The sequence below is a fragment of the Triticum dicoccoides genome, chromosome 2A, assembly GCF_002162155.2.
Source record: "Triticum dicoccoides isolate Atlit2015 ecotype Zavitan chromosome 2A, WEW_v2.0, whole genome shotgun sequence".
NCBI lineage: Eukaryota > Viridiplantae > Streptophyta > Magnoliopsida > Poales > Poaceae > Triticum > Triticum dicoccoides.
In genome coordinates, this window is record NC_041382.1 from 540,411,724 (window position 1) to 540,425,331 (window position 13,608).

Here is a 13,608-nt window from a genome sequence, read left to right on the forward strand (position 1 = left end):
CCGTGCAATGAGCCCCTGGGCCTGGCGTTACTCCTTTAAAGGTAGTATTGCTATGGCAAATTTTCGTTGGGTCTATCCCCATTTTGCGGATTGTGTCCTGATATATCAAGTTTAGACTGCGGCCACCATCCATCAGGACTCATGTGAAGTGGTATCCGTCAATTATTGGATCTAATACCAAGGCAGCCCATCCTGCACGCCGGATACTTGCTGAGTAATCTCGATGGTCGAAAGTGATCGGTTGAGATGACCAGTGGCAGGACTCCGCGGTGATAGGCCCTTGGGCATATTTCTCTGGGAGTGCCGCTTTGTTTCTCCCCTTGATCACGTGTAACACGTTTACTATTTTGACTTCTGGTGGAAATTTCTTTTGTTCCCCCGTGTCTTGCTTGAGAGGCTCATCCTTGTCTTCGCTTGGTGTATCCTCCCACTTGCGTACGGCGTTGACCTTGCCGGACTGCTTGAAGACCCAACATTCTTTGTGGGTATGATTAGCGGTTTACCAGGGGTGCTATGGATCTGACATATTTGGTCCAGAATTTTGTTTAGGATGGACATCTCTGGCGCCTTTAGAGGGCGACTTTTGCTGACCTGGCTGAGAGCTTCAGAATCCGGCATTTACCGCCATGCTCTTCGGGTTGTCTTCTTTATTCCGGTGCTTATTGTTTTTGCTGCGTTGTGATTTCCTGTTTCCATCTCTAACTTCGGATGTACTTGGGTCGCTAGTGCTGTATCGGGCTAGCCAGCTGTCCTCGCCCGCGCAAAAGCGGGTCATGAGGCTTGTTAATGCTGCCATTGTTCTCGGCTTTTCTTGGCCGAGGTGTCTGGCAAGCCATTCGTCTCAGACGCTGTGCTTAAAAGCTGCCAAGGCTTCGGCGTCCGGACAGTCGACTATTTGGTTCTTTTTAGTAAGAAACCTGTTCCAAAGCTTTCGGGCTGACTCTACGGGCTGTTGAGTTATATGACTCAAATCATCCGCATCCGGAGGTCGGACATAAGTCCCTTGAAAATTTGCCCGAAAAGCGTCTTCGAGCTCTTCCCAGCTTCCAATGGAGCTTTTGGGGAGGCTTTTAAGCCAGTGCCGAGCTGGACCTTTGAGTTTGAGGGGTAAATACTTAATGGCGTGGAGATCATCTCCTCGAGCCATATGGATATGGAGGATATAGTCCTCAATCCAGACCCCAGGGTCTGTTGTTCCGTCGTATGCCTCTATGTTTACGGGTTTGAATCCCTCTGGAAATTCATAGTCCAGCACCTCGTCGGTGAAACATAGGGGGTGTGCATCACCCCTGTATCTGGGTGTACCGTGATGTTCGGATGTTTGTTGTGTTGCATCGTATGCTGGAGCGCGCTTGCGTGGTCCATAGATGGATCTGGTTGCGTCGTCCTTTTGATGCGAGTCCTCGTGCGGATCGCGTATTGGCTTATGTGCGGCATTGTTTGCCGCTCTATGTTGGCCGTGAGGTCGTCTATCCGGCCAGATGGCCGTTTTAATTTTTGGTTGCGGGGGGTCTAAGGCCTCCTCATCGAATTCAGGTAGCAGCTTCCGCTTCGGGTAGCTCTTGGTGAGGCGATTGCCGTCGTACTCCGCTGCTGTGTTGAGCACTTTACTCCATCTGATTCTGAGTGTGTCTTGCGCAGCCTTGAACCTTTGCTTATTTTTTAGACTCCTCGCGGTGGCGACAAGCCTTTGACGGGCATTCTGTTGCTCCGGGTGTCTATCCGGTGTGATGTCGTCCGGACTATTGTCTTTGACAGAGTCGGGTTGTTCGGTTTGATTCTGCGTGTTGCCGTGGTCCGGCGATGGTTCACCCTGCTCTAATGCTGGGTCTATATGATTGTTGTTTCTGCCGAGGCGGGATTTGGAGCGGTGCTTACGCCGCCGCTTTGACTGCTTCTCGAGGGGACAACCCTTCGTTGCGTCCTTCCGTTCCTCTTCGTCGTTTTCTTTTGGTGTGTCCACCATGTATACGTCATGTGATGAAGTGGGCGTCCAGTGCCCTGTGGGCGGTGGTTCCTGTTCGTCTCCTGCATCGTCGTCCATACCATTGATGTCTTCAGAGTCGAAGTCGAGCATGTCGGTTAAGTCATCGACAGTGGCTACTAAGTGGGTGGTGGGTGGGCGGCGAATTTCTTCATCATCCGCATCCCAATCCTGCCGGACATAGTTCGGCCAGGACTCTCCTGACAAGGAGAGAGACTTTAATGAGTTCAGTATGTCGCCAAAGGGCGAGTGCTGAAAAATATCCGTGGAGGTAAATTCCATGATCGGCGCCCAATCGGATTCGCTAGGAACGGGCGCGGGCGGTTTGGAGTCCGTGGCCGGGGAAGGATCTGGCAGTCTGACAACACGGCTCTCGTGCAGGGTAAGGTCGATGTTCGGCTCGATTGCCGCCGAGGATAAGGCCTCTGTGGCGGGGTCCATCCACCCGTCCATGGACGGCGCAACTGGCTCCGAATCGAGGGTCGGAGCGGCTGCCGGTGCGATCTCCTGAACAATGTCTGATGGTAGAGCTAAATCGTGCTCATCGTGACCGTGTGACGCACAAGGCAGGGGCTCAAATCCGTCGAAGATCAAGTCTCCGCGGATATCAGTAGTGTAGTTTAAGCTTCCAAACCTGACCTGGTGGCCAGGGGCGTAACTTTCGATCTGCTCCAGATGGCCAAGCGAATTGTCCCGCAGTGCAAAGCCGCCGAATACAAAAATCTGTCCGGGGAGAAAAGTCTCACCCTGGACTGCATCGCTAACTATGATCGAAAGATCCATCAAGCCTAACGGCGACGACACAGAGGAACCTCAATGAAAGCACCAATGTCAGTGTCAAAACCGGCGGATCTCGGGTAGGGGGTACCGAACTGTGCGTCTAAGGCGGATGGTAATAGGAGGCAGGGGACACGATGTTTTACCCAGGTTTGGGCCCTCTTGATGGAGGTAAAACCCTACGTCCTGCTTGATTTATTCTTGATTATATGGGTATTACAAGAGTTGATCTACCACGAGATCAGAGAGGCTAAACCCTAGAAGCTAGCCTATGGTATGATTGTATGTTGTTGTCCTACGGACTAAAACCCTCCGGTTTATATAGACACTGGAGAGGGTTAGGGTTACACAAGGTCGGTTACAAAGGAGGAGATATCCATATCCGTATTTCCTAGCTTGCCTTCCATGCCAAGGAGAGTCCCATCCAGACACGAGACGAAGTCTTCAATCTTGTATATTCATAGTCCAACAGTCCGGCCAAAGGATATAGTCCGGCTGTCCGGAGACCCCCTAATCTAGGACTCCCTCAATCATGTATATAGCCATCACATCCATGACAATTAGACCGACTCCTGCCTGCATCTACTACTATTACTCCACACATCGACCGCTATCCAGCATGCATCTAGAGTATTAAGTTCATAAGAACAGAGTAACACATTAGGTAAGATGACATGATGTAGAGGGATAAACTCAAGCAATATGATATAAACCCCATCTTTTTATTCTCGATGGCAACAATACAATACGTGTCATTTCCCTTTCTGTCACTGGGATCGAGCACCACAAAATTGAACCCAAAGCTAAGCACTTCTCCCATTGCAAGAAAGATCAATCTAGTAGGCCAAACCAAACTGATAATTCGAAGAGACTTGCAAAGATAACCAATCATACATAAAAGATTTCAGAGAAGAATCAAATATTGTTCATAGATAGACTTGATCATAAACCCACAATTCATCGGATCTCGACAAACACACCGCAAAAAGAGTTACATCGAATAGATCTCCAAGAAGATTGAGGAGAACTTTGTATTGAGATTCAAAGAGAGAGAAGAAGCCATCTAGCTAATAGCTATGGACTCGAAGGTCTGAAGTAAACTACTCACACATCATCAGAGGGACCATGGAGTTGATGTAGAGGCCCTCCATGATCGATGCCCCCTCCGACGAAGCTCCGGGAAAGGCCCCAAGATGGGATCTCTTGGGTATAGAAGGTTGCGGCGGTGGAAATAGGGTTTCGTGGTGCTCCTGGATGTTTTTAGGGTATATGAATATATATAGGAGGAAGAAGTAGGTCGGTGGAGCCACGAGGGGCCCACGAGGGGGAGGGGGCGCCCAGGGGGTAGGCGCGCCCTCTGCCTCGTGGCCTCCTTGTTGGTTGCTTGACGTCCACTCCAAGTCCACTGGATCATGTTTGTTCCAAAAATAACTCTCCCGAAGGTTTTATTCCGTTTGGATTCTGTTTGATATTCCTTTTCTGCGAAACACTGAAATAGGCAAAAAAACAACAATTTGCAATGGGCCTTGGGTTAATAGGTTAGTCCCAAAAATAATATAAAAGTGTATAAATAAGCCCATTAATATCCAAAACAAATAATATAGTAGCATGGAACAATAAAAAATTATAGATACGTTGGAGACGTATCAAGCATCCCCAAGCTTAATTCATGCTCATCCTCGAGTAGGTAAATGAAAAAAACAGAATTTTTGATGTGGAATGCTACCTAGCATAATTCTCAATGTAATTATCTTTATTGTGGCATGAATATTCAGATCCGAGAGATTCAAGACAAAAGTTTAATATTGACATAAAAATAGTAATACTTCAAGCATACTAACTAAGCAATTATGTATTCTCAAAATAACATGGCAAAAGAAAGTTCATCCCTACAAAATCATATAGTTTGGTCATGCTCCATTTTCATCACACAAGAATGCTCTCATCATGCCCAACCCCGATGACAAGCCAAGCAATTGTTTCACACTTTAGTAATCTCAAACTTTTTTCAACTTTCACGCAATACATGAGCGTGAGCCATGGATATAGCACTATGGGTGGAATAGAATATGATGATGGGGGTTATGTGGAGAAGACAAAAAAGGAGAAAGTCTCACATCGACGTGGCTAATCAATGGGATAGGGAGATTCCCATCAATTGATGTCAATGCAAGGAGTAGGGATTGCCATGCAACGAATGCACTAGAGCTATAAATGTATGAAAGCTCAACAAAAGAAACTAAGTGGGTGTGCATCCAACTTGCTTCCTCACTAAGACCTAGGGCATTTGAGGAAGCCCATTGTTGGAATATACATGCCAAGTTCTATAATGAAAAATTCCCACTAGTATATGAGAGTGACAAAACAAGAGTGTAACATCCCAAAATTCTAAATTTTGGAATGTTGTACTAAATAAATTATTGTGATTGTTTGTTTGATTGTTGTGTGAAATTGAGTGGAAAATTGCAACTTTTGAAAGTTGCATGTGAGAGGGAATAAAAGGACTTTCCCAAAACTTTTATCTTGCATTATTTTGATCTCCGTGAATTCACATTCATCACAAAACCCTAGAGTGAAGATAATATGACTTCTTCCATCTAAAGAAATGAAAGGCGGTTTTGAAAAAAAAGATTTGAATTCCAGTTGAAAAATATTCCAACTCAGAAACTTTATGCCACTCAAGGATTTTCATGAGAGGAGATAATAGGACTTCTTAAAAATATATGAAATAGAGTGGGAAGTGATGAGGAGCAATTTTGAATTTCACTTGGTTCACTTTTGATTATTTTTTTCATTTTGAGTTTCAAAGTCATTTCCATTTATTCAAATAAAATAAAGAGGGAAGGAAATATGACTCCTTCAAATATCAGAAAGAAAATATGGAAATGGATTATGAAACCAGTAGAAGTTATTTTAACAATACTTGAAATCATTTGCTTCTCATGATTTATTGCATTTTGGAGTTTTCTTGAATGTTCAAATATTATTTTCCACTCAAGGAAAATAAAGGAGAGGGGATAAAATGACTTCCTCAAATATAAAAGAGTTGAGGAAATTATTAGAATGTTATTTGGAATTTATTTGGTAATTATTTGATTGGCCTAAAGTGCATTAAATGCATTAGGAAAATATTTTCAAATTCTTCTATGCTTGATTAAATGTTCACTGTGTTACAGATATTCAGAGATAATTATAGATATTATCATGGTATTTTTAGGGATTTGTTTTGTTTCATTTTGGCCTCGAAAAGTTTTCTGTAAAAAAAATCACGCGCACACCCGCCTGGACCAAAACCACTTCGGCCCAGGGACACAACGCACGGCCCAGCCAGCCGCTGGCCAACTTCGGCCTAGGGCCAGCGCTCGAAGGCCATCGCACGCACGCCCGCCATCTCCCTCTCACTCGCAGGCAGCTGCCACTGCCAAATGGGGCCGCCCGTATCATCTCCAACCTCCCGCTCCTCCCGTTTAGATAGAGCACGCGCATGCCGCCCGCAACTGCCGGCCGCTCCGCTCGGGATAGAGCTCATCCGCAGTCTCCGCAGCCCCTTCTCGTGCCTATAAATTCCTCCGACCACCCTCGTTCTATTCTGCCACTCCGCAATGACCCACGCCGCTCACAGCCGCCGCCTTTGTCGTTTGGATCTCACCCGCTGGAGCTACCTCGCCGGTCTGTTCCGCCGTCCGTAAGACTACCTCAACCCCGTTCTTCTTTGTCAATTGACTCCCCGCGTCGAGGCGCATCTAATTGACAAAATTTTGCCGCCTGGGTCGTGCTAGATACGCCGCCCCGACGACCCTGAGTTGCTGGAGTTCGCACAGTTCACCGGAGCCCGTCGCCTTCATTCTGCTCCATCCAGTGCACCCGGAGGACCCCCGCCTCCACCACCGGATTGCCCACGCCGCGTCAGACCCCGACGCCTCCTTCCCCATCGTCGAGGAGCGCCGGAGCCGCCGCCCTGTCCACCGCCCAACGCCCACACCGTCATCCCCTCTTCGTCATCATCGCCACCGTGAGACACCGCCCCGTTCGCTTAGTTTAGGTTTTTTATATTTGAATTAGATCGGTTAACCACGGGCTTTAGTAAACTGTTCGGCTTAGTTAAACCGGTCTTCGGTTTAATTATTTTTCTAGCCGTCGCCACTGTTTTGCCTAAGTTACGGCCGTTCGCCGCATAGCTTCTGCAATGAACGATGCTCGGCCAACCACGAGCTGCCACGTGGCCGAGGGCCTGTTCGTAATTTATTTTATTTTCTGTTTCACTGCTAGGTCCCTGTAAATTTTAGTTTAGCCCCTAAACTTAGATTGGCCACAACTTTTTAACCGTATATCCAAATTCGATGAAACCAGCGGCAAATTCTTCGTCATGATTAGATTTATCCAGTAGCATCATGTTTGTAAAATTTCTCCAAATAAAATTTGAACTTTATTCAAATTTGAATTCGAACTTCAAATGGCCATATCTCCTAAACCGTAGCTCCGATTGATGTGATTCTTTTTGCACCGTGTCACCGTAGCCAAACCCTACCACCTGGACCATTGTCACTATACTTTTCACACGATTAGTATCTGTGCATGATAGTTTTATTACTATGCTAGGTATGCACGATAGATCACATCACGGTTTTGCACCTTATGTCACTTATTGTTAGCACCTAGAATTATTTGCATGCAAGTTATGTGTGTTGGTTTTCATTTGGATTTTCCGAGTCTTTTCATGTTGCATGTTATTTTGTTCTCTGAAATGATTGCTTATGTGAATGCAATGTTTGACTTCATAGATTTTCATTGGAGAGTGACGAATAGTTCTATTAAGTAAATTTCTGAGAGCGATATAATCTTCATCAACTATTACCAGGCAAGTTCACATTTGACCATACTTTTAATTACCTATGTTTTTTTATCTGCACTTAGTCCGTCGTAGTAGGAATGCATGGTAGGAAAATTTATGCAGGTTGGCTACGTTTTTACCTAGTAGTTCATTGGGGTAGGTTTGAACCATATAGCTTTGTCACCACCGTGTAAGTTTAATTTTGCCTCGCCAATGTAGACGTGGATTGGGAAGTGTTCATTGTGAGAGATGAGTGACAAAGTAGTAAGTAGGACCAAGATAACTTAATGAACTACCTGGGTGGAGGTTTGGTTTGAATGGTGGCGAAGTACAGTGGGAGCATGCATGGGAAATCCATGGTGGTGCACCACTAGTGGTCCGTCCGCCCAGGCTCAAAGAGATCAATCGTATTCTCATGTCTAGAAACTTACGTGTGCAGCCACAAGCCAATATGGGCTCTGGCTTAGTTGAGTAGTTAGTGTGACCCCTTCCGGGATGGGCTAGCAGATGTAGAATGAGTAGGTGTACCGGCCTATCCGTGGGTTAAGGGGAAATACTTTCGAAAGACTATGTCTCGGTCATCCTGTTCTCAAACACCAGGCAGTGTGAGAATTTCAAGGGAGGCGATCGAGTCTTGTGGGGAAAAGTGCGAAAACCTCTGCAGAGTGTTAAAACCTAATCGATTACCCGTGTCCCCGGTTACGGACAACTTGAGCATCTAGTAGTGGAAATGCTGGGAGATCTCATCACTCTTAATTAAACAGTTGGGATTTAAATGAAACTTTGGGAATGGATTGAGTTGGGTTTGCCAACTCATCCTATGCTATATTGTAGTAGTAGAATAATATCTTTTATTCTAGGGAAAAACTAGCTTTATGCAAAAACTAAACTTAGAGCTTTCCACCAGCCAAATTGCATGTAAAAATAGGTTCATTATTCTTATGATGTGACTTGCCAGTACATTCAATTACTGACCTACATGGCTGCAACGTCTTATGTTGCAGGAATTTCTACGATGAGTAAGAGTTACGTTGTAGGGTTACGGTCTACACTCAACTTGCCGTTGGCGTTGATGGGACTCCACACCCGTTCCATTGTTTCCGCTGAGATTTATGAGGTATATATTAGTTTTACATTATTTATACATGTGATTGCACTTTGATATATACATTGATGTACGGTGTGTGCCAGCATACCGATCCAGGGATGACACGGATACACATAGGCTTTACCGTTTGAGGTTGGGTCGCTACAAAGAGACTCTCTATCATAAAGATCATGGTGCTACTTTGAAGCACAAGTGTGGAAAAAGGATAGTAGCATTGCCCCTTTTTTATTTCTTTTTATCTTTTTTTGGGCCTTCCTTTTTTTATTTGGCCTTTCTTTTTTTATTTGGGACAATGCTCTATTAATGATGATCATCACACTTCTATTTATTTACAACTCAATGATTACAACTCGATACTAGAACAAAGTATGACTCTATATGAATGCCTCTAGTGGTGTAATGGGAAGGGCAATGAATCAAGAGTGACATGTATGAAAAAATTATGAACGGCGGCTTTGCCACAAATACGATGTCAACTACATGATCATGCAAGGCAATATGACAATGATGATGTGTGTCATGATGAATGGAATGGTGGAAAGTTGCATGGCAATATATCTCGGAATGGCTATGGAAATGCCATAATAGGTAGGTATGGTGGCTGTTTTGAGGAAGATATAAGGAGGTTTATGTGTGATAGAGCGTATGATATCATGGGGTTTGGATGCACCGATGAAGTTTGCACCAACTCTCAAGGTGAGAAAGGGCAATGCATGGTACCGAAGAGGCTAGCAATGATGGAAGGGTGAGAGTGCGTATAATCCATGGACTCAACATTAGTCATAAAGAACTCACATACTTATTGCAAAAATCTACAAGTCATCAAAAACCAAGCATTACGCGCATGCTCCTAGGGGGATAGATTGGTAGGAAAAGACCATCGCTCGTCCCCGACCGCCACTCATAAGGAAGACAATCAAATAACACCTCATGTTTCAAATTTGTTACACAACGATCACCATACGTGCATGCTACGGGACTTGCAAACTTCAACACAAGTATTTCTCAAATTCATAACTACTCAACTAGCACACTCTAATATTACCACCTTTACATCTCAAAACAATTATGAAGTATCAAAATTCTCCTAGTACTCAATGCACTTTTTATGAAAGTTTTTATTATACCGATCTTGGATGCCTATCATATTAGGACTAAATTCATAACCAAAGCAAATTACCATGCTGTTCTAAAGGACTATCAAAATAATATAAGTGAATCATGAGAGATCAATAATTTCTATAAAATAAAACCACCACCGTGCTCTAAAAGATATAAGCGAAGCACTAGAGCAAAATTATCTCGCTCAAAAGATATAAGTGAAGCACATAGAGTATTCTAATAAATTCTGATTCATGTGTGTCTCTACCAAAAGGTGTGTACAGCAAGGATGATTTTGGTAAACTAAAAAGCAAATACTCAAATCATACAATACGCTCCAAGCAAAACACATATCATGTGGTGAATAAAAATATAGCCTCAAGTAAAGTTACCGATAGAAGAAGACGAAAGAGGGGATGCCTTCCATGGCATCCCCAAGCTTAGGCTTTTGGTTGTCCTTTAATTTTACCTTGGGGTGCCTTGGGCATCCCCAAGCTTAGGCTCTTGCCACTCCTTGTTCCATAATCCATCAAATCTTTACCCAAAACTTGAAAACTTCACAACACAAAACTTAAACAGAAAATCTCATGAGCTCCGTTAGTAAAAGAAAATAAACCACCACTTAAGGTACTGTAATGAACTCATTATTTATTTATATTGGTGTTAAACCTACTGTATTACAACTTCTATATGGTTCATACACTCAAATACTAGCCATAGATTCATCAAAATAAGCAAACAACACACGAAAAACAGAATCTGTCAAAAACAGAATAGTCTGTAGTAATCTGTAGGTTTCGAATACTTATGGAACCCCAAAAATTCTAAAATAAATTTCTGGACGTGAGTAATTTATCTTTTAATTATCTTCAAAAATAATTAACTAAATATCACTCTCCAGTAAAAAATGGCAGCAAATCTCGTGAGCGCTAAAGTTTCTGTTTTTTACAGCAAGATCGCAAAGACTTTCCCCAAGTCTTCCCAAAGGTTCTACTTGGCACAACCACTAATTAAAAGCATAAAACCACATATAAATAGAGTCTAGATGAATTATTTATTTAATAACAGCAAGGAAAAAAATTGGGTTGTCTCCCAACAGGTGCTTTTCTTTAAAGCCTTTTAGCTAGGCAAAAGATTTCAACGATGCTCACATGAAAGACAAGAATTGAAGCACAAAGAGAGCATCATAAAACACGTGACAAACACATCTATGTCTAACATACTTCCTATGCATAGGCATCTTATAGGCAAACAAATTATCAAGGCAAGCAAAAACTAGCATATGCAAGGAAGCGGAAAGAAACAATAACAATCTCAACATAATGAGAGGTAATTTAGTAACATGAACATTTCTACAACCATATTTTCCTCTCTCATAATAATTACATGTAGGATCATAAGAAAATTCAACAATGTAGCTATCACATAAAATATTCTTAACATGATCCACATGCATGCAAAGTTGACACTCTTCCAAAATAGTGGGATTAACATTAACTAAAGTCATCACATCTCCAAACCCACTTTTATCAAAAACTTCATAAGATTGAACATTCTCCAAATATGTGGGATATAAAGTTGACACTCTTCCAAACCCACTTTCAATATTATTGCATAAAATCAATCTCATATTCATCATGGGGCTTAAATAAATTTTCGATATCAAAAGAAGAATCACCCCAATCATGATAATTGCAACAAGTAGTAGACATAGCAAAACTAGCATCCCAAAACTTAGGGTTTTGCATATTATAAGCACATTTGACATTAATAGAATTTATACTATCATCATTGCAATCATGCTTTTTATTCAAGGATCCATTGTGAATCACTCCATAAAGTACTTCATCACAATTTTTCAGATTCACGAATTTCAAGCAAAACTTCATAAAGATAATCTAGTGCAAAAAACTCACTAGCAATTGGTTCATCATAATTGGATCTCTTAAAAAGATTAGCAAGTGGATGAGGATCCATAGATATTAGGTTCTCCGTTTAGCAATAAATAAACAACTATTCCAACCAAACGAGCCAAGTAAGACATCAAAGAAAATGGGAAAGAGGCGAACGGAAAAGAGGGCGAATAAAACGGCAAAGGTGAAGTGGGGGAGAGGAAAATGAGAGGCAAATGGAAAATAATGTAATGCGAGGGACAAGAGTTTGTGATGGGTACTTGGTATGTCTTGACTTGTGCGTAGATCTCCCCGGCAACGGCGCCAGAAATGGCTTGTTGACGGGAGATCAAATCTTGACTTGACTTGGTGCAACCTCCCTGGCAACGGCGCCAGAAATCCTTCTTGCTACCTCTTGAGCACTGCGTTGGTTTCTCCTTGAAGAGGAAAGGGTGATACAACAAAGTAGCGTAAGTATTTCCCTCATTTTTTGAGAACCAAGGTATCAATCTAGTAGGAGACTACACGCAAGTCCCTCGTACCTACACAAACAAATAAGAACCTCGCAACCAACGCGATAAAGGGGTTGTCAATCCCTTCACGGTCACTTACGAGAGTGAGATCTGACAGAGATAATAATGATAAGATAAATATTTTTGGTATTTTTATGATATAGATTGGAAAATAAAGATTGCAAAATATATGGTAATAGAAAATAGCTTGTTGACGGTAGATTAATATAAAGGAGAATAGACCCGGGGGCCATAGGTTTCACTAGTGGCTTCTCTCAAGATAGCATAAGTATTACGGTGGGTAAACAAATTACTATCAAGCAATTGATAGAAAAGTGAATAATTATGAGAATATCTAGGCATGATCATGTATATAGGCATCACGTCTGTGACAAGTAGACCGACTCCTGCCTGCATCTACTACTATTAGTCCACACATCGCCCGCTATCCAACATGCATCTAGAGTATTAAGTTCATAAGAACAGAGTAACACATTAGGTAAGATGACATGATGTAGAGGGATAAACTCAAGCAATATGATATAAACCCCATCTTTTTATCCTCGATGGCAACAATACAATACGTGTCGTTTCCCTTTCTGTCACTTGGATCGAGCACCGCAAGATTGAACCCAAAGCTAAGCACTTCTCCCATTGCAAGAAAGACCAATCTAGTAGGCCAAACCAAACTGATAATTCGAAGAGACTTGAAAAGATAACCAATCATACATAAAAGATTTCAGAGAAGAATCAAATATTGTTCATAGATAGACTTGATCATAAACCCACAATTCATCGGATCTCGACATACACACCGCAAAAAGAGTTACATCGAATAGATCTCCAAGAAGATCGAGGAGAACTTTGTATTGAGATTCAAAGAGAGAGAAGAAGCCATCTAGCTAATAGCTATGGACCCGAAGGTCTGACATAAACTACTCACACATCATCGGAGGGCCATGGAGTTGATGTAGAGGCCCTCCATGATCGATGCCCCCTCTGGCGGAGCTCCGAAAAAGGCCCCAAGATGGGATCTCTTGGGTACAGAAGGTTGCGGCAGTGGAAATAGGGTTTCGTGGTGCTCCTGGATGTTTTCGGGGTATATGAATATATATAGGAAGAAGATGTAGGTCGGTGGAGCCACGAGGGGCCCATGAGGGGGGAGGGCGCGCCCAGGGGGTAGGCGCGCTCCCCTGCCTCGTGGACTCCTCGTTGGTTGCTTGACATCCACTCCAAGTCCCCTGGATCACGTTTGTTCCAAAAATAACTCTCCTGAAGGTTTTATTCCGTTTGGATTCCGTTTGATATTCCTTTTCTGCGAAACACTGAAATAGGCAAAAAACAACAATTTGCACCGGGCCTCGGGTTAGTAGGTTAGTCCCAAAAATAATATAAAAGTGTAA